The following is a 27,126-nucleotide window of genomic DNA, read 5'->3' as shown; positions in this document are numbered from 1 at the left end:
CTTCCGTCACCACGGACACCATTGTCAGACTCAGCGCTGCCCTCTGTAGCCGTCAGAGAGGGCGGTGCGCGATGACGTGGCGCCGGCCGGAAACAGGATATCACGACAGATGCCGGCCTGATCTCAGTGAGCGTTGAGCAGCCGTCAGAGAAAGATGGCTTCCCGCCAACACGGGTACAGCGCATCCACCTGAGAACCACTAACCGGAGGTGCGGCCACAGGAACATGAGTACTATTGCCGGTGCGACACGCACTGTTTGCATTGCAGGTACTAGCATCCCCCATACTGATTGGGACTCTGTATTTTTATTACAGGTATCCTGGCAAACGTTTGGGGAATTGTGAATATTTGTCTTTCCTCTAGGTATTTATATAAGTATAAAAACGGCCAGTAACTATGAAATTGTGGAAAGCATATTGAAATCTCCCCCTATGTCTATGTTTTGTTTACAGGTTGCCCTGAGGGATGACTCTACCTCCTGTAATGAGAGCCGCACTATAAGTAGTAAAGGGATATACACTATGTCGGGTGTTTCCCTATGAAATAAGCTACGCCGTCCATCTAAATATCTTATTGTTTTTTTACATAGCAGTATTATGATCTATTGCATATTGTATAAATCTCCCCTGAGGAAGCCATGTTGTGGCAGAAACGCGTTGGGTGACATTCTAAGCAATAGCTCAGCATCATCTTTTGTAAATCCACATGACATGTGGTAACTGCTCTGGATTAATCTTGTGTTGGTGCTGGAGTTAGAGCACTTTTTTCTTTATCACAGGGTGTGGTGTATTTTAGAGAATAACATTAAAAGTTATGTTTTAATAGTTTTTTTCCCCCCATCAGCATAGAGAATAATTCTTCTGGCTGATTCTTGACTAATTAATGCCGGGAAATTGGGCCCCTTGCAGGCTTCTATGTATTTCAATTCTTTTTGCAATTTCTTTAATTGCTCTTTTCTGTCTAAGTGCTCTCTGATGACACGTGTCTCGGGAACTGTCCAGAGTAGAAGCAAATCCCCATAGCAAACCTCTTCTACTCTGTGCAGTTCCCGAGACAAGCAGAGATGTCAGCAGAGAGCACTGTTGCCAGACAGAAAAGAACAACTCAACTTCAGCAGCTGATAATTATTGGAAGGAGTAAGATTTTTTAATAGAAGTCATTTACAAATCTGTTTAACTTTCTGGAGCCAGTTGATATATAAAAAAAGTTTTTTCCTGGAATACCCCTTTAATTCTTATACATAGTCAAGTCATTACATGCATAGTCATGGTCATTACCAATCCTGTTCTCGGTTGAACAAGTAAAAACTCAGAGCGTGTATTGACAATTTATACAGAGACGCTAATGTTCTCAGTTATTTACTGATAACTATTTACCAGCCTGAAATGGATGTTTGTTCACACAAAATGCATCAGGACTGCATCCGGCCCCATGGCCACCTCTATCATCAACTCCGACAGAACCTGCGTCGAGGGCGACTTATGTCAAGTAAGGGGGTTTGTAATGTCCCAGTACAGGGCATGGTCCTGCACTGCAGTTAGGCCCTGTCAGGTTGAGTCCCTCGGTGACCTTGGGGCTCCCCTGCAGGGTCTCCCCTGCTGTTTCTATAATGTTATTTGTCCTACCTTATGTGTGGTGTGTGTCCTAATGTATAGCTAGTCTAAAGGACCTGCGAGTCGTCTAAAGGAACTGTGAAATGTCACATATTATGTTAAGTTATTACATGATGTTTCCCAGAGAGCACCAGCTTAACCTATGACCAGCAGCTTAACCAATGGGCCTTAGTCCAGCCCTCCACTATATAAAGGGGCAGCCATTATAATTCTCTCTTCTTCCTCTCTTCTCTTACCACCTGCTACTGAGCACAGCAAACACCAGAGATTTCAGTGGTAGTGATCAGCATCTGGAAGGCCTCAAAGCTACAGTCATTCCAGTAAGTCAAAAGTCTATGTCTGCTGTCAATACCCATAGTCAAGTCCAGTCTAAATTCAAGCCTCAAGATAATTATCTAAAGTCAATTGCCAGTCTAATTGGTCCCAGCAAGTTGCAAGGTCTTACTGTGTTCCTGGCCACCTCTCTGGGAATCTGGCCTAGCTATGAAGATAATACCATCTATCTAAACGCAGTAAAGCCTTCGTTAAACCATAACTGGTTGTGGACTCTCCTTTCCCTACCTAGTCATTTGAATAGCGGAGATACCGTTTGTGTGGTTCCGGTACCCAAAAACCACTCTGGCGTCACGAACACTAGGGGTTAACAACACCTTGCCCCAGGGGTTAATACGATCTTGCCACTCCACCTACACTGCTACACCCTGTGGTCCCGCCATACAACGTGGGTCACCACATATTGATATATTAGATGATCTGATTAGGTCACACAACCCTGCTTGGTGCTTAGGGGGAGATTTAGCAAAGTAAAGAGAAACAGAAGATCCAGCCCAGTAGTGCAGATAAAAGCAGGTTTTCTTTATTGGGTCGAGTACAGACAGGAACTGTGAACGCTGATGCGTTTCGGACCTATGCACGGTCCTTAGTCATGGCATACAAAATTATAAAAATCCACACATTATATATAAAATCTTAAAGGGGTAGTCCAGTGGTGAAAAACGTATCCCCTATCCTAAGGATAGGGGATAAGTTTGAGATCAAGGGGGGTCCGACCACTGGGGCCCCCCGCAATCTCTCTGTACGGGGCCCCGGCTCTCCGGCCAGATAGCGGGTGTCGACCCCCGCACGAAGCGGCGGCCGACGTGCCCCCTCAATACATCTCTATGGCAGAGCCGGAGATTGCCGAAAGCAGCGCGTGCGGAGGTCAACACGCCCCCTTCCCGCGGGCTGTCGGGGCTCCGTACAGGAGATCGCTGGGGGCCCCAGCGGTTGGACCCCCCGCGATCTGCAACTTATCCCCTATCCTTAGGATAGGGTATAAGTTGTTCACCACTGAGTCACCACTGGACTACTCCTTTAAGGTCATGTGACAAATCATTTGCATGATGAGAAAAAGCTGGAAAACCTGGAATGGATCTTATATTGGACATCACAAAACTACCTATTGTAAAACCCGGACTATCAGACGTCTTCTATTTTTGTTTACTCAATTTTTCTGAATTATTATATATATTATCATATTGTATTTTTTGTTATTATCCATTGTTCTTAGAAGATAGACACTATTGCTTGTATGTTTGTTTAAATATGGGCTAGACAGTTAAGTAAAAAGAAAAGAAAAACTATGGACACCCTAAGTATATTCGTACTACATTGCTCCCATGTCCAATCTTAACAGGATATAATTTGGTCTTGCCTTAGATTCATACCTAGCGGTTGGCGTGTGTCCAGTTGGACTATCCAAAAGGACTCACGATTTAAGAGGGCCCTGCGATGATCTCCTCCTCTGGTATGTCGATGTACTTTTTCTATTCCCATCACTCTCAAGGAACCTACATCCCCTCCATGGACATCTCTAAAGTGCCCTGATAAAGAGGACACATTAAAGTTGAGTCCCTTAGCATCTGAAATGTATCTACTAATACGGCACTTGAGAGCGTTCATAGTACAGCCTACATACTGCATTTTACATTTTAGACATGCTAAATATACCACATATGTGGAATTAAAGTTTATGTAGGTCTTTACACTATAGCACCTATTATTACTACATGAGAAAAAAGTATTAGATACCTCTACAAGGTTGCAAGTGATGCATTGTTTATGACCACATTTTCAGCTCCCTGGAAAGTTCAACCATGTAGGTTTTATCTTATTTTTACTAGGGTCCACAAAAAGACTTGGTGACAACTGGGATCCCAAAGAGGGTCCCCGTTTAGCTACAGCCTGTATGGAATGTACCTGAAAATTTCCCAGGACCGGGTCCTGTTCTAATATCGGTAAATATTTTTTCATGATATTTTTTATATTGTAAAACTGTCTGCTATAAGATGTAATGAATTTAGGTAGTACTTGTTTGGGTTTTGTCATGATTCGGCTGGCTGGAGGTGGATCCTCTGTGCCAGAGAGGGATTGGCGTGGACCGTGTCGGTGGACCGGTTCTAAGTTGCTACTGGTATTCACCAGAGCCCGCCGCAAAGCGGGATGGTCTTGCAGCAGCGGTAGCAACCAGGTCGGATCCACCGGCAACGGTTCAACCTCTCTGACTGCTGAGATAAGCGCGGTACAAGGGAGTAGACAAGAGCAAGGTCGGACGTAGCAGAAGGTCAGGGCAGGCAGCAAGGATCGTAGTCAGGGGCAACGGCAGGAGGTCTGGAACACAGGCTAGGAACACACAAGGAAACGCTTTCACTGGCACAATGGCAACAAGATCCGGCAAGGGAGTGCAGGGGAAGTGAGGTAGAAGTAGGGAAGTGCACAGGTGAAGGTACTGATTAAATCTCATGCGCCAATCAGTGGCGCACCGGCCCTTTAAATTGCAAAGACCCGGCGCGCGCGCGCCCTAAGGAGCGGGGCCAAGCGCGCCGGGACAGCACAGACGGGGAACGGGTCTGGTAAGCGAGTCGGGATGCGCATCGCGAGCGGGTGCGTCCCGCATCGCGAATTGCATCCCGGCTGGGAACATTATCGCAGCACACCCGGTCGGCAGGTCTGACCGGGGCGCTGCGAATAGGAGAACGTTGTGAGCGCTAGGCGTAACAGATTTAATAGGATCACCACTATAATTATGATTTATTTTTTTATTTGTTTTAATTAATTTATCGCAATCCAAAACCCTTGCTCTCTGTCTAGCCTCTTTTAGATCTACTTCACTGTACCCTCTCTCCAGAAGTCTGTAATTTGTCTGATTCATTTTCAAAAGTGGTTATATTGGTACAATTTCTCCGTAGTCTCACCCACTCCCCATAGAGGATATTCCATACCACATGGTGAGGGTGGCAGGATGTAGCCTGCAAAATCATATTACCTGCCACCTCTTTACGGAAGGGTGAGATCTCAATTTTACCATTGTGACCTTCAAGAGCCATGTCTAAAAATGCAATGCTTTTTTTGTGATATTACAGATGTGAATTTTAGATTTAAATTGTTGCTATTAATGTACTGTACAAAATCATTGAACATTTCCTCATCACTTCTCCAGATCATGACCAAATCATCTATGTATCGGACTATCCATTTTATATGTTTGTTTAGGGGGTTGCTAGGGGTAAAGACAAAAGATTCTTCCCAATAGGTCATATAAATATTTGCATATGACGGTGAGTACTTTGCTCCCCAGACCTGAAGATAAAACTGTTCATTAAACATGAAAAAATGATTTTCCAAAAGGAATTCTGTTGTCATTAAAATAAATCTCCCCCGGTCCGTGGAGTATCTGCTGTATACCTCTAGATGTCTCGCTAGTGCTTTCATGCCCTCCCGATTGGGAATAGAGGGGTACAGCGAGACCACATCACATGTGGCCCAACTGTATCCCTCCTTCCACTCCACATGCTGCATGATTTCCAAAACATTTTTCATATCACGGATATAGGTAGGTGTGATTTTTACCAAAGGTTGTAGGTAACTGTCCACCCAGTCTCCCAGTCTCTCTCCCAAGGCCCCGATTCCGGCCACAATTGGTAGCATAGGGGGAGGAAACAATAGATAATAATAACAAAAAATACAATATGATAATATATATAATAATTCAGAAAAAAATTAGTAAACAAAAATAGAAGTCTGATTGTTCGGGTTTTACAATAGGTAGTTTTGTGATGTCCAATATAAGATCCATTCCAGGTTTTCCAGCTTTTTCTCATCATGCAAATGAATGGTCACATGACCTTAAGATTTTATATATAATATGTGGATTTTTATAATTTTGTATGCCATCACTAAGGACCATGCATAGGTCTGAAACGTGTCGGCGTTAACAGTTCCTGTCTATATTTGACCCAATAAAGAAAAACTGCTTTTATCTGCACTACTGGGCTGGATCATCTGTTTCTCTTTCCATACCTATTGGGCTGGAGACGCTGCTGGCCGGAACCATGCACAGGTGCTGTGGGTGGAGGTGAGCTGTCGGTGTGCTCATTTACTCTATTTAGCAAAGTAAGGTAGGTAAAGTTGCTTAGTTGCCCATAGCAACCAATCAGATCACTTCTTTCATTTTTGACAAGGCCTCTGAAAAATAAAAGTGATCATTTCCTCTGGACAGGTTTAAATAAATCTCTTCCAAATTTAGTTCTTCTTTGAATTTGCTTACTCTATTAAAACAGATGCCTCCTTACTAAATAACTGACATTTTCTAAGCAAGTTGGCTATGGTCTACATTTGCAGTGTTTTTAACACAGTTGCACAAAATATTTGTGCCTTTTTAACAAAGGCACAGTTAAAGGAGTACTCTGGTGCAGAGTATTCCTGCTCCGTCCTGCCCGGGCTGCAAAAAAAATGAAAATGAACCATCACTCACCTCCCTGGGTTCCCGCGGAGTGCCACTACAGCTGATCGGTCCTCCGGTCCATCTCCTTCATACTTCCGTGTGAACGAAGCGTCACATGGCGCTCAGCCTATCATTGGCCGAGGCTGAACATCACGGCGGCCGGCGATAGGCTGAGCGCCATGTGACACTTCGTTCACACGGAAGTATGAAGAAGATGGACCGGAGGACCGATCAGCTGTAGTGGCGCTCCGCGGGAACCCAGGAAGGTGAGAGATGGTTTATTTTCATTCTTTTTGCAGCCCGGGCAGGATGGAGTAGGAATACTCTGCACCAGAGTACTCCTTTAATAAATGGGTACAAAAGAATACAAGGTAGATCAGCTCACCAACTCTTCATATCTTGCAGGCACCATGGTGAGAAGTCCAGAAGCACAGATGCAGGGAGCCGCTCCTCCCCGATAGTAGCAGAGAAATGAAGGATAGAAAATCCAGCTCCCGATAGCAAAAAAATGGTTATAACTTAACGTTTAATAATGCACATTAAAAAGGGTATGCCACATTAGTGGCAAGTGACATGTCACTCATAAAATCAGGAGTGGAACGGCATTTCTTTCACAACAGGAACGTCATTCCCATTATAGGCGTCCTGCAGGACTGGCTGTGTCCTTGCCCATTTACTGTGAAATCAAGATCAGTGGCAGGAGGCAGCGGCTGAGAAAAGCTGCTCCTCCCATTCACTGAAACATCCCGTCCCCCTTGTGCAGCAGAAGCCACTGGCCGAGGCCCCTCCCCCATATCATAATGCCGTACAGATAGGGCATTATGACATTTAGTCCCTGACTGAAAATGTGCCTAGCTGGGCAGAATGTCAGTCAGAAGACCACCGAGTCTCCTGGCTACAGGGCTGGACTGTGGCAGCTTCCGGGGCTTCTCCTGCACAGCTGGGTATTACAGCAAGTTCACTGTGCAGGAGAAGAGAGTAGCACACAGCCGATCAGGTCCCATAACTGCTCCAGGTAAGTGACATCCCATTAGGGGGCAAGTCTATTTTGGGAAGGGGCAGGGCCTGTATAGTACTGAAGTATGTAGGAAGTGGTAAGTTGCTGGCTGTTGGGGGGGGGGATTGGAAGTGTACTGGAGAGGGATATTACAGACATGGGACTGTATGATGTAGGGGCTGGAGGGTGGACGCGATGTTATTTACATGAGACTTTATGTATGTGATAGGGTAGTGATGCTATGTACATAGGACTGTGTATAGGTGGTAGAGGAGTAATGTTATTTACTTGGAATTTTATGTTGAAGGGGCCTGAAGGATGGAGTCATGTTATTTACAATGCACTGTATTTAGGTTTAGGGGTAATGTTATTTGCGTGGAAGGGATGGAGTCATGGTATTTACATGGGACTGTATGTTGTAGGAGCCTGAAGGGAGAGGTGAAGTTATTTATTACATATGACTGTTTGTTAGGTTCAAGGGAGGGGAGATGATATTTATATGGGACTGCTTTAACTATTTGTTAGCGTACCATTTCAATAATAAGTGCAGTGAATGGAGTTAGGCCGATTTCACATTGATTTATGGTCAAAGGTACTTTTTCACCACAGGAATGTTGTTCCCATAGCAGAAGTGCTTTAGAACCGGTCCTTGCAGTATAGGCCACGGTATCGCAAGCAGCCACCATCTTGTTTCTGTGGTACTGTCATCAGCAAAGAGGAGGAATGGGAGGCTGAACCTAAGTTGGGGCTGGAGCAGAGACCAGGGGCAAGTACAAGTGATGAGTGTCTGCGGGGCTTCTCCCTGTTTGTGCGGCCCTATTGTGCAGGTAGTGACCAAAGTACACCTGGGAGGGCCACAGCATCTTGTATCTCCACCTGCGAATGGAAGCTTAAAGGGGCTTAAAGGGGCTCTGCATCGGAAATCATTTTTTTTTATAGAAAACATTGGCAACATGGATACCTATACCATTATAATAGCGTCTTTTCCCAAGGTCGATCAGGCTGATAACAGTAGCAGTAGACTACTTCCCATTGAAAATATTTTATGTGCAGTTTCCCATTAAGCTTTTAAAGGACCTGTAGACCAAGCCTGACCTGAAAGGAAAAACTTTACTTTTCTGTGAATTGTGAAAAATTACAGGGAATTCTATTAGGGAGGATGTAGGTTTTATGATGAATTACAACTTCCAGCATATCCTGACAACCTTAGTGCATTTGGATTGTGATATGTTGCCTGCAATGTATTATTTGGGGTACTAAGCGGACCCCCCCTAAACTGCATAGAAGTCATAGTGGTGCATTATGTGGACACTACGCTCTCTTTTATAAAACAATATTTTGAATGCTACAGTTTTTCCTACCAAGTGGTCTACTGCTTTTGCAAAACTACAACTCCCAGCATTTCCTGACATCTATATCTGTTGCTTTTTGGCTGTTCCAAAGCTACAACTCCCTGAACACCGAGTTGTAGTTTTAGGACAACCAGACACACAGATTAAAAAGCACAGCTATGAGGTGATGTCCCCTTACATGCTTCGATTGGATGTACAAATGGAGAGACTCCTCAGGCGTGCATCCTTGACTTGTACCACTATAAGCAGAGTAAAGTAGCCTCTGTCTACCATTGACTTCCATAAAAAAAAAAAATGTTGTTTGTTTTTTTACCCCCTCAGTGCCAGAAAGAAGTAGTGTAATGTGTGGAGCATAGCCCATGCTTCCCATAGTTGGTGTGCTTAAGCTTGCATGTGGATGTGGTTCGGGGCATGGCTGGAAATATTGGGTGAGTTCCCCCACTTTTTTCCCCAGGACTTGTCCCCTGCTCACAACCCTCTAATTACATCATCACTAGGGGTGGGACTAGATCGGACCAGGCTACAACAAGAGCCAGCTTGGTAGGTAAACGTCTGGCTACTCTATACAGTATATCCAGCCATCTTTACATGGCTAGATATACTGTATACCCCACAAAGAGTTAAACAGCGCTGCTTAGCAGCATCGCGCTCAGACCAGCAAGGGTTTCTGCAGTAAACCAGTGATGTATACACATAGCTGTTTTTACTGTAAATTTATACTGGGAAGGAGGTATATGTTGCATATCTCCTGCTCAGCATTAGATGAGCTCAGGGCTGTAAAGCTGTGGGCATAGCTCATCCTTGCTGACAATAGGGGCAGTCTCCAGTGTGCTGCCATAGAAACTGTACGACTGCGGAGGGAAGTAGTGATGCTATACAAAACTGCCAAATTGCATCAAAACGCTGGGGTCAGGGGAAAAAAATGCCAAACCCGCTAACGCAAAATTAGCTTGACGTTTTGCAGTTCCCTATTGACTCCGTGCTATATCTGGCCACAGCATTTTCCCACAGAAAAATGCTGTCGGGCAGTTTAGGCGTTTTTTTTAGCAGTTTTCTCCAAAAACAAAAATGTATTGGAAACCTAGCCTTTCAGAACCCTTATGATTTATACAAGGGGCATGGAAAAGGGTTGGTTCCATGACACGACCAATGCAATGTGAGACCTGCAGAAATAGAATGACCAATAGAATGGAAATTAAGTTATCTGTCACTCGCGGCAAGACGTCACCCCGGAGTTCAGTTTTGAGGCAGAAGTTTGGGCTTAGTGTCCAGGAAGGTGTTATTCGAGTGTAGATGATGGTACGTAAGACCTGTCAGGTGGATAGGCACATTGTCTACTCATAGTTCTGGCCTGTCTGCAGGCACAATGGTTATGCAAGGATATGTGGTGTTCCGGTACAGGACTTGGTCCTGTCCCTTTGTCTGGAGTCCCCTCAGCCAGAGTCCCGAACAGCGAAAAGTTGCCGCGGCCGCAGCGCACCTTTCCAAGACTTGGCCGATCGATTGCAGCAGTTGTCTATCAGCACCGAAGGGACCTTCGACCTACTACCACTGCCTGAGGACGACAAGTGGCCGGCTACCCTGAAAGGGGGATCACCTGGGACATCGCCAGCGGCATCACCCCTCACCATCGGACATGGGAATCCTGGGCCGAGATCCCAACAGAGGATCAGGTGTGAGTACCCCGGGCAGAAGCCACGTTTTCCTCTTCATCCAGCCCGGAGCCAGAGATCCCCTTGTCCCAAGTCACCCTGCCGAGTGCACGACCGTGCTCACCCCTCTCCCGAAATTGATGTTCGGCGATGAGCCTGAGTTGATTGAGTATATGTGGGACCATGTTCTTCCCCCGCCAGGGAAGTCCCATCCACCGGTCTCCACAGCTCAGAAGGAAAGGGCCCGCAGGGAAGCTGAACCTGAGCACAGGGAGCGTTATGGGCCAAAGTCCCATATGAAGTGAGGGAAGAGCAGCAATGTGAAAATAAAAAGTTGGAGGCCCTATATATATATAAGAAAGTTGGACTACCCCCAAAAGGGGGAAGCACCTCTAGAGCACTGAAGCTCCACTGTGATTAAGTTTGATAAGAACAAGGGTTTTGGTACCCTCCTGGATTGCAAGCATGGGGGAACCATCCTAGTGAACGGGAGGGCTGTGCAAAGGGACTATCTACCCAAGAGATATCACTCCCTGGAGCGAGGGGAGATTGTTGAGTATACCCCTGTCCAGAGTCTGCGGGATGAATGGGCTGCAGCAGTCACAAGGCCCAGGAACCCTACCCAACTTCCTTTCACCTATTTTCTGGTGGACAACTGGGAGGCAGACCCACATGGTATCCGGCTGAAGAGGCTTCCATGCAATGCCGAGGAGGAGGAGGGATTCAAAACCCCCATCATGCACGCCAAGTTTCTGCTGAGATCCTACTCTGAAGTCTCAGCGTCTGAAAATGTGCCCAGGCCTACTCCCCCTGAGGAGGTTTGGCCTAACCAGCAGGCACCAACCTCAGCAGTGCCTAGGCCTACTCCATGCCCGGAGGTTTGGCCTAAACAACAGGCACCAACAGAAGTGCCGCAGCCTACTCCTCTTAAGCTGGTGAGGCCGAATCAACTGGCACCAACTGTGACCTCAGCAGTTGCCATTAATTTGGTAGTGAGTGTGAATCAGTCTGTGTCCCAATCAATGCTCACTAATGTCTCCTGGGACACTGCAATTCATCCTCTGAGAGAGTCTCCACCTCGCTCTCCTCGTTATATGTCTGAGAGGAGAAAGAATACTGACAGGCAAGGGTGGGGATACAGAAGAAATCCAGTGTACAGTCTTTTTGAGCTGCTGTTTTGCTTGTCATTAACTCTCTGGTACCCAGTACCTTTGTTTTCCAACAGACTATGCTGTTTGTAACCTGTTCAAGAAAAGTGCCCGGCAGGACTGTGCCATGAAAGTTTCTGGTTCAGCAACACAACCACATTTTGCCCGGCCTTTGGCCGAGAGACTCCTGGTTCAGGGAGATTCGTGTAAGTGTGTTGCCGGCCTTGGTAGCAGCCGTGTAAAAATATGGACTCATAACACAGGTGGACTGTTGATCCTTGTGTGTCTGTTTAATGTAAAGATTCATTTAGTAATATATTTTGTGTGCAAAAGTGTACACCTTATTATCAGGTGAAAAGTAGCTGAAACAGCTTTATGTTGTGCTACTATGATGTAGCCTTAGTGTGCTAATAAATAAAATGTCTGCTGACATCAAATGTCAACACTGTGTATGGTGTTATTGTACAGAAGTATCAATTCCTGTACACAAAATGCATATTGTCTTGCAGGTGTTAAAGTGGTTACTTTAAGTTACCCTTCCAGCTCCTCAGGGAGTAACATTACTACTACCGCTCACTAGCGCCTACATGGAAGCATTCCTCTAAGATACCAAGACTGACTTAATCCAATATATTGTACACATAGTACATCTCATAACTCTCATTAGTGTACCTTCCAATAAAGTTCATTACACATAATTCCAAAATATATCTCACAAAAACAACAAAAAATATTTCTTAGGCACTGTAACATGCTATATTCCAGTTCTTCCATATCACTGTTTATGCACTAACATGTGTTTTCTTTTGTCCTCTACGTATTCAGGATGCTCTGCCTGGCCAGGAGATGCTCCTGTAGCTCACTAAAATGCACGTATCCAGAAAGGTAACAGAATGTAAGTGTTATTTAGTCAGAGTTCTAGGGGTAAGAGTGTAATACCTATAGACCCTAATAGCTAAGGCATTGGTAAGAAAGCCTCAGGCAACCCAATCTGAAACAAGTGTATAACTTAGGTAATAAATATGTGGTATAATGAAAATGCGATATAGAACAAAATAGTAAGTGAGATTATTATTCTGGTATGTAGAAACATCAAAGTCATTATACATAGTTCTAGTCGTATAGTAGTCTATTTGTCAGTCAAGAAAGGAAAAAAGTAAATAATAAAATATCAGTCAAATGTTATTCGGTATTAAATTTCATGCATAGTCAAAAGGTGCATAATAAAGTAAAATGGTGATACCAAAAGGATCTCTAGATAAGTCTATATTATCCTGTTTGTGATCCAATACCCAACAATCCTGTTTATATTAATTTTAGAGCTTGTATGGACATTCTATTATGCACAAGGACTTTTTGTTGTTATTCATCTACAGCCTGATTAAGGACATTCTTAGTTATGGCCAGGACTGTGTTGGACTTTATCATTCCGTCCCTCTGTCTTTGGGGACCTTCGTCGAGGACGACTTTTTATAAGTAAGGGGGTTTGTGGTATCCCGGTACAGGACTTGGTCCTGTCCCTTTGTCTGGAGTACCCTCAGCCAGAGTCCCTCCATGCTAATGGGCTCTCCTGAAGGGCTAACCCCTAGTCGCCTCTTAATATGGTAATATTTAATGTATATATTTATATGTGTAATTAATCTAGGATACCTTTGTATAGGAACTTAGAGGTCACGTGCCTTTAATTTATGTTATGCTATAGTTTAAAGACCTTTGGATCCTGTGATATACCCAGAATTCCATGGGTCAGGACTAAATTCTCTTCTCTTCCTGCCGGATTATCAGAGAAAGCACATCTCATCATCAATCCAAGCTAGGCCTGAAGCCTTATGTTCTGCAGTCACTAAACCTTGAGTTATCCAGCTCAAAACTACTAAAATCCTATGTGACTACTACAACTCAATTATCATAAATTCAGTAGCACGGTGCTAGCAAATCAAAGCTCATTGCACTCCCAGCAAACCTGTGAGGAACCTGAACTACAGTCCTCTATACAAAGACTGTTTTCATCAACATCTGCTGTGGACATTCCTTTATTTTCCCTACCGTTTATGGGACGGTTGGTGGTAGGACCATATCCTCAAGGTAATGGTCCTACCACCAACCCTTTGTTATCGGTCCTACCACCAACCCTACCACCAACCCTTTGTTATCGTGACACCAGGGTGCGGTTTTCTCAAGGAAACCTCACCCTGGCGTCACGATGACAAAGGGTTAATACCAATACCCTACACTACCACTCCGCAACACCCCATTTCATCCTTCCACCCCGGCACCACAGATCGATTACCCGCAACGGGCCATTTCTTCAGAGTCAAGTTGGTGGGTAATTCATGGTTTGGCTATCTGTACAGGTCGGGTAGTCTTCAGGTAAGTTTCTTGAGCTTAGTTCTGGTTACAGGGATTATCCAGATCATGGTCAAGGTCTGTCATGGGGTCAGGTTACTTGTGTGCCAGTTGGCTAACAGTTTGTTTTTTTGGCCTCTAAAAATAGGGATTCAAGAGTGCAGTGTTAGATCTGACAGGCAGCTATCAGTTTCACTTGGCTTAATGACAAAGCTCAGTAGGTTTAGCTAGTATGCTGGCCTGGTCTTGAGTCAGTGTTGGCTTGTTCTTGAGAGTAGGCATAGCTATTCACTACCAGGTATCGCCTTCGATCATAACTAGTTGGTAGATTCTACTATAATAGGGTCTGAATTAGGTTTGTGTAGTTAGGGTGTGGTATTGTTCATGAGGTTTATGCATTCTGCTACTTAACCTACCAGGCAGAGGCGGCTCTAGGCATTAGGCCAGTTAGGCCACCGCCTAAGTCCTTGCGCTAGTGGGGGCCTCGCTGCGGCCATTACCACAGCAAACTAAATGTAAAAATGAACAGCACCTACAGGCCGCGGCGCTGTGCCCAACCAGCCCCTACTGCCCCTCTGCCACTTTAAGAGAAGGGGCTGCTGGGGCTGGTGAGGTGCTGCCCAAAGAAATTCCTGATTTGTCCCTGCCCGCCCGCCCGCACCCACACCCGGCTGCTCACCGCAATGCTGGAAGATAAACCTCTGCGGCCTTTGCAGCTCTCCTCTCCTTCGACCTGCAGCAGCCACTGGCTGGGCCATAATTGTAAAAAGCAGGTCAGATGCTGCAGACAGTGAGTCCTTCATTCCCACCCAGTGAGCTGCAGCAGTCACTTTACATATACTAAAACTTTGCTGTGCTTTGCCCTCTGACCTGTCTGGCCCATACTACATGTGGTGTCCCGGTACAGGACTTGGTCCTGTCCCTCTGTCTAAAGTCCCCTCATCCAGAGTCCCTCCATGCTAGTGGGTCTCTCCCCTATTTATATATTTCATTATAGTAAACCTCTGTATAGGACCTTAGAGGTCATGTGCCTTTAAATAATTTATGGTACGCTATGGATCAAAGACCTTTGGGTCATGTGATATACCGATAGTTCCTTAGGTCAGGACTGACAGGTTTTCAAAACCAATGAGCTTTGTACCTGCCCCCTTCATATATAAGGGGCTGCAGCCACTAAATCTCTCACTTATCTCCTGGATATTGAAAAAAGCAGATCTGTATCATCTACTACAATTCAAGCTAGGCCTGAAGCCTATTCTTCAGCAGCCACAAAACGTGAGTTACTTCAGCTCAAAACCTACAAATCCTGTGTACTGAAGTCAAATTACCCCTAAATTCAGTAGCACAATGGCTAGCAAAATCCAAGCTAACCTGTGAGGAGCCTGTGCCACAGTCCTCCTACTAAAGACTGTCTGTTATCTGCAGTTGCATAACATATGCAGTAAAGTTATTCCTGATTTACTTCAACTTTTGCTGGGGACATTCCTTTATTCCTCCCTATTGTTTGTGGGACGGGTGGCGGTAGGACTTGCATTGAGGAACCTGCACCCTGGCATCACAACAACAAAGGGTTAATACCAGCACCCTATATCACTACCACTCGCAAAACCCCATTGCATCCTTCACCCCAGACTACCACACTACATATATAATATATGTAGTATGGGCCAGCCAGGTCAGAGGGCACAGCACATTCACACTAACACATAATACTGCACGGCATATATACATCAACTGTGCTGAGCTTGACCCACTGCCCTGGCTGATATATATATATATATATATATATATATATATATATATATATATATATATATATATATATAAAACTCAACGTGTGTGTGTGTATGTATGTATATATGTATGTATGTGTGTGTGTATGTTCCACAAAAACTTTCAAACGGCTAAAGATATTCACATGAAACTTGGCACACATGTTACTTATATGTCAACAACAAACATAGGATAGGTAATTTAACCCTTACTCACCCCTATTTGCCAGGGGCGGGGCTTATGTTTAAAGTCCCATGCAAGTCAATGGGAAATATGTGTTATGCATAACTTCCAAACGGCTGGAGATATTTTGATAATACTTGGTCACATGTTACTTATATGTCCACTTAAAATATAGGATAGTTAATTTAACCCTTAGCTACCCCCATTTGTGAGGGTCAGGGTTTTTGTTTAAAGTCCCATGAAAATCAATGGGAAATGTATGTGCCCATATAATTTCCGTACGGCTCATATATTACGAGTCGGGATATGAGGTCGGGTTGGGAGGTCGGGTTAGGAGGTCGGGATAGGAGGTCGGGATATGAGGACGAGATATGAGGTCGGAATAGGAGGTCGGGATAGGAGGACGGGATAGGAGGACGGGATATGAGGACGGGATGGGAGGTCTGGATAGGAGGTTGGGATAGGAGGTCAAGATAGGAGGATGGGATAGGAGGTCAAGATAGGAGGTCGAGATATGAGGACGGAAAGGAGGTCGGGATAGGAGTTCGGGATAGGAGGTCTGGATAGGAGGTCGGGATAGGAGGTCGGGATAGGAGGATGGGATAGGAGGATGGGATAGGAGGTCGAGATATGAGGACGGGAAAGGAGGTCGGGATAGGAGGACAGGATAGGAAGACGGGATAGGAGGTTGAGATAGGAGGTCGAGATAGGAGGACGGGATAGGAGGTCGGGATAGGAGGTCCAGATTGGAGGACGGGATAGGAGGTCGGGATAGGAGGTCAAGATAGGAGGACTGGATTGGGGGACGGGATAGGAGGACGGGATTGGAGGTCGGATAGGAGGACGGGATAGGAGGACGGGATAGGAGGACGGGATAGGAGGTCGGGATAGGAGGTCAAGATAGGAGGACTGGATTGGGGGACGGGATAGGAGGACGGGATTGGAGGTCGGATAGGAGGACGGGATAGGAGGACGGGATAGGAGGACGGGATAGGAGGACGGGATAGGAGGTCGGGATAGGAGAACGGGATAGGGGATAGGAGGTCGGGATAGGAGGTTAGGATAGGAGGTCGGGATAGGAGGTCAGGATAGAAGGATGGTATAGGAGGTCAGGACAGGAGGTCGAGATAGGAAAACGGGATAGGAGGTCGGGATGTGGGGTTGGGATATGACAACAATATATGAGGATTGCATTTGAAGTCAAAAGCTTCCTCCTTTGTTTATTTTCCTCCCCAAAAAGGATTTGAAAGGAAAAACCGGGCAACGCCGGGTACTCAGCTACTATATATATATATATATATATATATATATATATATATATATATATATATATATAGCAGAAGAAGAATACAGCAGCACACTGCTAGCACAAAGATATAGATAAAACATGAGTATATTGATGAAACATGTGTATATAGATAAAACATGAAAAGCTATACAGCTGTAGTATAACAAATGAAAATATGGAATTATGAAACAGTGAGGTACTTAGCTTGCAAATTTGGCAGCCAAATAGCTTGGACCGTCCCACCACAGTAAGGTGACCTCATTTTGGGATGGACCCTACACTATGAATATGCCTCTGTGTGAACAGTTCAGCAGGCATTGCAGGATCTGAAACATCCAAGGCACCTTATATACACCTGATAGAGGTGGGTGGGGTGCAAGAGCCAACATGGAGGTAGCCAATCCCCCGTATGTGTAATACAACCAAATAATAAGTTGGCCAGCACTATTGATTCCAAACTATTATATGGACCTGGCTTACAGGTGCAGGCTGCTGGGCTAAATATACAGCAACAGGAGAATACAACAGCACACTGCTAGCACAAAGATATAGATAAAACATGAGTATATAGATATATTTGTTGCACTACAGCTGTATAGCTTTTCATGTTTTATCTATATACTCATGTTTCATCTATATACTCATGTTTTATCTATATCTTTGTGCTAGCAGTGTGCTGCTGCATTCTCCTGTTGCTGTATATTTAGCCAAGCAGCCTGTACCTGTAAGCCAGGTCCATATAATAGTTTGGAATCAATAGTGCTGGCCAACTTATTCTTTGGTTGTATTACACATACTGGGGAGTGGCTACCTCCATGTTGGCTCTTGCACCAGACTCACCTCTATCAGGTGTATATAAGGTGGCTTAGATGGTTCAGATCCTGCAATGCCTGCTGAACTGTTCACACAGAGGCATATTCATAGTGTAGGGTCCATCCCAAAATGAGGTCCAAGCTATTTGGCCGCCAAATTTGCAAGCTAAGTACCTAACTGTTTCATAATTTCATATTTCCATATTTTCATTTGTTGCACTACAGCTGTATAGCTTTTCATGTTTTATCTATATACTTATGTTTCATCTATATACTCATGTTTTATCTATATCTTTGTGCTAGCAGTGTGCTGCTGTATTCTCCTGTTGCTGTATATTTAGCCCAGCAGCCTGCACCTGTAAGCCAGGTCCATATAATAGTTTGGAAACAATAGTGCTGGCCAACTTATTCTTTGGTTTTATATATATATATATATATATATATATATATATATATATATATATATATATAGCAGTATTATGTCACAGTATAACAACGACTGTCTATCCCATACTGTAAATGTATACGATGCAGTATAGTATACTATACAATAACCCAGTGACATCACTCTATATTAACCCTCTACTGTGACGTCAATATGTATATTAACCCTGTACAGTAATGTCACTGCATAGTAATCCTGCATTGTGATTTACAGTATAAGGTTAATATGCACCAAGGGGATAATAAACACAGTGATGTCACAGTACAGGGATAATACACACAGTGATGTCACAGTACAGGGATAATAAACAGTGATGTCACATTACAGAGATAATACACAGTGATGTCACATACAGGGATAATACACACAGTAATGTCACAGTACAGGGATAATACATACAGTGATGTCACAGTACAGGGATAGTAAACAGTAATGTCATAGTACAGGGATAAAAAACGCAGTGATGTCACAGTACAGGGATAATACACAGTGATGTCACAGTGCATGAATAATACTCTGTGATGTCACAGTGAAGGGATAATACACACAGTCATGTCACAGTACAGGGATAATAGACAGTGATACCACAGAACAGAGATAATACACAGTGATGTCACATACAGGGATAATACACACAGTAATGTCACAGTACAGGGACAATACATACAGTGATGTCACAGTACAGGGATAATAAACAGTAATGTCATAGTACAGGGATAAAAAACACAGTGATGTCACAGTACAGGGATAATACACAGTGATGTCACATACAGGGATAATACATACAGTGAGGTCACAGTACAGGGATAATACACACAGTGATGTCACAGTACAGGGATAATAAACAATGACGTCACAGTACAGGGATAATACACACAGTGATGTCACAGTACAGGGATAATACACACAGTGATGTCACAGTACAGGCATAATACACACAGTGATGTCACAGTACAGGGATAATACACAGTGATGTCAGTGATGTCACAGTATTGGGATAATACACAGTAATGTCACAGTACAGGGATAATACACACAGTAATGTCACAGTACAGGGATAATACACACAGTGATGTCACAGTACAGGGATAATACACAGTGATGTTACAGAACAGGAATAATACACAGTGATGTCACAGTACAGGAATAATACACACAGTGATGTCACAGTACAGGGATAATACACAGTGATGTCACAGTATAGGGATAATACACAGTAATGTCACAGTACAGGGATAATACACACAGTGATGTCACAGTACAGGGATAATACACAGTGATGTTACAGTACAGGAATAATACACAGTGATGTTACAGAACAGGAATAATACACAGTGATGTCACAGTACAGGGATAATACACACAGTGATGTCACAGTACAGGGATAATAAACAATGACGTCACAGTACAGGGATAATACACACAGTGATGTCACAGTACAGGGATAATACACACAGTGATGTCACAGTACAGGCATAATACACACAGTGATGTCACAGTACAGGGATAATACACAGTGATGTCAGTGATGTCACAGTATTGGGATAATACACAGTAATGTCACAGTACAGGGATAATACACACAGTAATGTCACAGTACAGGGATAATACACACAGTGATGTCACAGTACAGGGATAATACACAGTGATGTTACAGAACAGGAATAATACACAGTGATGTCACAGTACAGGAATAATACACACAGTGATGTCACAGTACAGGGATAATACACAGTGATGTCACAGTATAGGGATAATACACAGTAATGTCACAGTACAGGGATAATACACACAGTGATGTCACAGTACAGGGATAATACACAGTGATGTTACAGTACAGGAATAATACACAGTGATGTCACAGTACAGGGATAATACACACACTGATGTCACGGTAAAGGAATAATACACACAGTGATGTCACAGTACAGGGATAATACACACACACAGTAATGTCACAGTACAGGGATAATACACAGTGATGTCACAGTACAGGGATAATACACACACTGATGTCACGGTACAGGGATAATACACACAGTGATGTCACAGTACAGGGATAATACACACAGTGATGTCACAGTACAGAGATAATTTACACAGTGATGTCACAGTACAGGTATAATACACAGTGATGTCCCATTACAGGAATAATACACACAGTGATGTCACAGTACAGGGATAATACACACAGTGATGTCACAGCACAGGGTTAAGACACACAGTGATGTCACAGTACAGGGTTAACCCCTTAAGGACGCAGGACGTAAATGTACGTCCTGGTGAGGTGGTACTTAGCGCACCAGGACGTACATTTACGTCCTAAGCATAACCGCGGGCATCGGAGCGATGCCCGTGTCATGCGCGGCTGATCCCGGCTGCTAATCGCAGCCAGGGACCCGCCGGCAATGGCCGACGCCCGCGATCTCGCGGGCGTCCGCCATTAACCCCTCAGGTGCCGGGATCAATACAGATCCCGGCATCTGCGGGAGTTCGCGATTAAAATGAACGATCGGATCGCCCGCAGCGCTGCTGCGGGGATCCGATCATTCATAACGCCGCACGGAGGTCCCCTCACCTTCCTCCGTGCGGCTCCCGACGTCTCCTGCTCTGGTCTGTGATCGAGCAGACCAGAGCAGGAGATGACCGATAATACTGATCTGTTCTATGTCCTATACATAGAACAGATCAGTGTTAGCAATCATGGTATTGCTATGAATAGTCCCCTATGGGGACTATTCAAGTGTAAAAAAAAATGTAAAAAAATGTAAAAGTAAAAGTAAAAAAAAAGTGAAAAATCCCCTCCCCCAATAAAAAAGTAAAACGTCCGTTTTTTCCTATTTTACCCCCAAAAAGCGTAAAAAACATTTTTTATAGACATATTTGGTATCGCCGCGTGCGTAAATGTCCGAACTATTAAAATAAAATGTTAATGATCCCGTACGGTGAACGGCGTGAACGAAAAATTTTTTAAAAAGTCCAAAATTCCTACTTTTTTAATACATTTTATTAAAAAAAAAATTATAAAAAATGTATTAAAAGTTTTTTATATACAAATGTGGTATCAAAAAAAAGTACAGATCATGGCGCATAAAATGAGCCCCCATACCGCCGCTTATACTGAAAAATAAAAAAGTTATAGGTCATCAAAATAAAGGGATTATAAACGTACTAATTTGGTTAAAAAGTTTGTGATTTTTTTTAAGCGCAACAATAATATAAAAGTATATAATATGGGTATCATTTTAATCGTATTGACCCTCAGAATAAAGAACACATGTCATTTTTACCAGAAATTGTACGGCGTGAAAACAAAACCTTCCAAAATTAGCAAAATTGCGTTTTTCGTTTTAATTTCCCCACAAAAATAGTGTTTTTTGGTTGCGCCATACATTTTATGATATAATGAGTGATGTCATTACAAAGGACAACTGGTCACGCAAAAAATAAGCCCTCATACTAGTCTGTGGATGAAAATATAAAAGAGTTATGATTTTTAGAAGGCGAGGAGGAAAAAATGAAAACGTAAAAATTAAATTGTCTGAGTCCTTAAGGCCAAAATGGGCTGAGTCCTTAAGGGGTTAATATATACACAGTGACGTCAAAGTACTAAGCATACTATACTGTTTGTTTATCGTTTATTTTTATTGTCGCTTGCATGTATTGTGTTTGTAGGGGCCTCATGTTCCCAGTTTTGCCTAAGGTCTCAGAGAGTCTTGAGCCGCCTCTGCTACCAGGTTATGTGTTTTGCCCCTCTAAAGGCCTTCCCTCGGTCGCGGTTATGGGCACAGTTCTACCGCTGTTTTTTAGCTTTAATGTTTTCCATGCAGGTATGTTAAACGTTTGTGACACGAACACGAGTGTAAGCCCTGAGCACAGTTCCCATTGTGCTGGCATCACATAGCAATCATTGCTGCCAATTTATTATAGCATCCACCACTAGGGCCCAGTGGTAGGTGGTTAATTGGTGATTTTTGTATTGTGTGTGTATGTTTATCTTATTTTATTTATTATTGTCTTAATAAAATATCTGCATTTTTTCAGATATATATTCTGTCTTCAATTAATATCATTATGCACCATATTATATTGTGAGGTCTTTGAGGTGTGGTTAATAATTTACATTAATTATTTTTCTGGCCAGTGGGGATCGGGACAATGATGGACTGTCACCATGAGGGCACCATTCTTGTAAACAGAACGGTGGTGAAAAGGGACTATCTACCCCAACACCTACACAACCTTGAAAATGGGGGAAGTTGAAGTGTATATCTCCAGGGGAGAGTGGGCGGCTGCAGTGGCCCAACCTAAAAAATCCAGCTGTCATTTGTCTATTTCCCTTCAGAAAATTGGTCATTTGACCCGCATGGACTGTTCACCCTTAAGGCGAATGAAGGGAAGAACCCACAGTCACCTCTCCCAGAGGAGGAAGTTGAAGGAGCAGCTACTGAAGAACCACCTGCACCAGTGGCGCAAACTGCTTCGGTACAGATTGTGGTTACTATCAGTCCCAGCGTATCGCACTCCAACATATCCAGGGTATCATGGACAAATACCCACCAGAGGGTTCTCAAGGAAGATAAGCAAGATTCTTGTCACAGCCAAGAAAAGGTGGTGACTGCCGCCAATGGGATGGCAAATAACCTACTTGCTAAATATTCATATCCCAGGAAGTGAGCCACAATAATGCTCACTCCCTTAATATCCTTTTGTTCCAGTTAAAGGCGAAGGAAGCCTGTTCTGTTTTGCATCTATACCCCTGTCCAGCCTGTGTAGGACATTAAGTGCAATGCCCAAGGACTGCTACCAGTTATTGTTTATTAAGTTCTTCAGTTCTGCAAAAAGTTGAAGAAATGTGCTTTGCACTTAGCCATGAGGAAACCACTATGCTTATGTCTACCCGCTGTTACACTTTGAAATTCTTAACCTCTTAAGGATGCAGGGCGTACCTGTACACCCTGCATGCTCCCTTTTTATAACGCGGGGTCACGTGTCATAGCGGGTCGGGCCTGGCCTCTAACAATGGCTTGGACCTGTGGCTAATAGCGGACGTGACCAGTCGTGGTGACGTGCGCTATTAACCCTTTAGACGTGGCCATCAAAGTCGATCGCTGTGTCTAAAATTACAAAAAAGCACTCCTGGCAGCTCAGTTGGGTTGATAGGGACCACTGCGGTGTCCCGATCAGCTAAGACACATGAGGAAGGTCCCTTACCTGCCTCCTCGGCGTCCAAATACAGAATGACTGCTCCTTGCCTGATATCCAGCCAGGAGCAGTCAAGCAGCAATAACAATAATAAATGCTATCTCAGTGTAAGAGATCAGTGTAATGCATGTTGTAGTCCCCTATCCCCCATATGCTGTAACATTGCAAAAAAAAGTGGGAAAAAAGAGGTTAATAAAGATGATTTACCACCTCCCCTAATAAAAGTTAGAATCACCCCCCTTTTCCCATAAAAAAAACTGTGTAAATAAAAATAAACATATGTGTATCTCCATGTGCATAAATGTCCAAACTATAAAAATATATAATTAATGAAACTGTACGGTCAATGGCTTATGCACAAAAAAAATTGCGTATTTTTGGTCACTTTTTATACCATAACATTTTTTATAAAAAGCGATCAAAAAGTCAGATCAAAACTAAAATGGTACCGATAAAAACTTCAGATCACGGCGTAAAAAATGAGCCATCATACCGCCTTGTATGCAGAAAAATAAAAAAAAGTTATAGGGGTCAGAATATGACAATTTTAAACATATTAATTTTCGTGCATGTAGTTATGATTTTTGTAAGAAGTAAGGCAAAATCAAACCTATATAAGTAGGATATCATTTTAATCGTATGGACCTACAAAATAAAGATAAGTTGTCATTTTTACATAAAAATGTACTGCTTAGAAACAGAAGCACCCAAAATTTACATTTTTTCTTACATTTTGTAGCACAATTATTATTTTTTTGTTTCACCGTAGATTTTTGGGTAAAATGACTGATGTCATTACAAAGTAGAATTGGTGGTGCAAAAAATAAGCCATCATATGGATTTTTAGGTGCAAAATTGAAAGGGTTATTATTTTTAAAAGGTACGGAGGAAAAAACTTAAGTAGAAAAATGCTCAGTCCTTAAATGGGCACGGTCATCAACTTTTATATATATATATATATATATATATATATATATATGTTGTAGTACATATGTACTACAACATAGCTCTAATATGTTTTCTTTCTTTCTTTTTTTTTTATTAAAATGTTTTAATTTACATTTGAAAACCGGCCACTAGGTGTCTCAATCCTAGTGGCCGGCTGCAGGCTGGCGTGACGTCGCGCCTGAATTCGGACCGATGCTGGCCGGGCAATCGGTCCGAATTCATTCAGCCTGTGCTCGCTCCCTGCCTGTCAATCAGACAGGCGGGAGCGAGCGCATTGGCTCCCTGGCCTCAGGCGGCGTCCACTCCTCCAGCACCATGTCGCTGCTGCTGCTGCCCCTGCACGCCACTGCTGCTGCTGGACTCTGCAGTTTGTTTGTATTTATGTTTAGGGGAGTGCAGGGATCAGGGTTTCAACACGTGGGTTGGGGGAGAGCGGGGCTCTGGGTTTTCACACCGGGGGGGGGGGGGGGGTAGCGCCGCGCCCATGGCCCTAACTTATTGTTTTCAACACAGGGTGCCTCCAGCTGTTTCACCACTACAACTTCCAGCATACCCTGACAGCCAATAGATGTCAGGGCAAACTGGGAGTTGCAGTGGTGAAACAGCTGGAGGGACCCTGTGTAGATGAACTGAGGGCAGAAGTCGGCCCCAGCAGGTATCAGTGACATCGCGCCTGCTGGGGAAGTTTGCCTGATAGTGAGCACACTACCAGGCAGCCAAAAAAGACCTTTTTAATATAGTAAAAAAATGAAAAGCAGGGAGGGGGTTAGGGATAGATGGGCAATAGGCAGGGACAGAAAACAAATATATATAGAATGGTGGGAGCTACTCTTTAAGGGATTAAGTATCTTTTATACCTTGGTGCCACACTAAAGTGCCTTTAAAAATAAAAATGTGCTAGTCCGGATTGCCTAGTGGTCAGAAACTGTTTAACCTAGACAGTCTTGGTCAGTATACCTTAGTCAGTAATTCTCATGTCTTATTCAGTACTGTCATTAGTGAAATGCAAAAAGCCAGACAGTAATCAAATGTATTACAGTCAAAAATGTATTTTTCAGTCAGGATGTATTCTCTTTATATGTTCTCTTTATGCACATGAGGTTACCTCGAAATTCAAGGGGATACCTTGGCTGAATTTAAAGGAAATCTGTCACCAGTGTCACCTGCTCTAAGCTGTCAGTACCGACAGGTAGTGCAGGTGACACTGAGGACAATTGTACTTAACTTGTCCCATTCCGTGCAGTGGATCTCTGGTAATCTTCTCTGTTAGCTTCAGCTCCAGACCCGGCTTGGGGCCTGGGCAGAGGTTAGTGACATCCCCACTGCTGCTCTCTGCTGGGTCCCGCTGCTAGAGAACAGCAGCGGTGATGTCACAAAGCTCTGCCTGTGCCCCAAGCCGGTTACGGAGCTCAAGCTAACGGAGAAGATTACCAGAGATCCCCTGCACAGAACAGGACAAGGTAAGTACCGTTGTCATCAGTGTCACCTGCACTGCTTGTCAGTACTGACAGGTTAGTGCAGGTGACACTGGTGACAGATTTCCTTTAAGCGCAGAAGAAGGAGTCTGTATGTTCCTTGTTGTGTCCCTTAGGTGTGGCCATGAGGTGTTATTTACTCTACAGTCCCAGGGAGATGATGCTATAAGCCAATGAGCCCCGTGGCACAGGACCGGTAGCAATGGATAGCCTATGGCTGCTCTGGCCTGCCTTCCAGAGGAACCTTGGTAGTAAAAGCTGCAGCCTCAGGAAGAGCTTCAAGAACTGTTTCCTGTATGTGTATGTTTTATGTCAGTCCGTCTTAATCTGTGCATACCTAGCCTTATAAGTTAATTTCAGTTCTCAGGTAGTAGGAAATATCTATGGCACAAGTACGTCCAATCCAAAAACTGCATATGGTCATCAACATGGGCAACAACCACATTATGGAAGGAACTCTTATCCACTTTATCCTTCCTCCACAAGGAACTACCTTATTGCACTACCCTTGTCAATCCCTAGCCTCCACGACTGGGCACCAAGGACGGCTGTTGTTAAGAGGGGGAGTTTGTGGTATCCCAGCACCAAAGGCTGTCCTGGGGGCTGTAGATCTCCTCGGGCATGCCTGCAGCTCGGGTGTTGGGCCCACTAAGACTGTCTGCTGTATTTCAAATGTTCAAGCACTTTATCATAAATTCTATGATTTTTCTCATATACACTGTATTATGTCATTTATGTGTGTTGTTCCTTGAAGAGTGGGGAGCAGTGCAAACCATGTGACCCTGCCTGCCCAATGGGACCCCTCAAATTCTGTATTATATTGTCAGAACCCATAGGCTCAATCTGTTGTAGAGTTTTTTGTTTATTTGGTTGCTGTGGCTACTCCTAGATTCTGGGCTGGTCAGCTGACCCCGATGAGTTCACCTGGGTACCTGGCTATATAAACCTGCAGTCTGCTTTCAGGCCTTGCCTGTGAAAGAGCTCACTCAAGTAACTAGCATTTATTATCTGTATTCCCAATCTTCCGGTATTTGTGACTTTCTGGCTTGGCTTCCTGACTCTTCTCTTGCATTTGAGACTTGGCACCTTTGACAACTCCTGGTATTGACTTGACTGGTGGACCTTG

This window comes from Hyla sarda, chromosome 1 (genome assembly GCF_029499605.1).
Source record: "Hyla sarda isolate aHylSar1 chromosome 1, aHylSar1.hap1, whole genome shotgun sequence".
NCBI lineage: Eukaryota > Metazoa > Chordata > Amphibia > Anura > Hylidae > Hyla > Hyla sarda.
Note: the sequence above shows the minus strand (reverse complement) of the source record.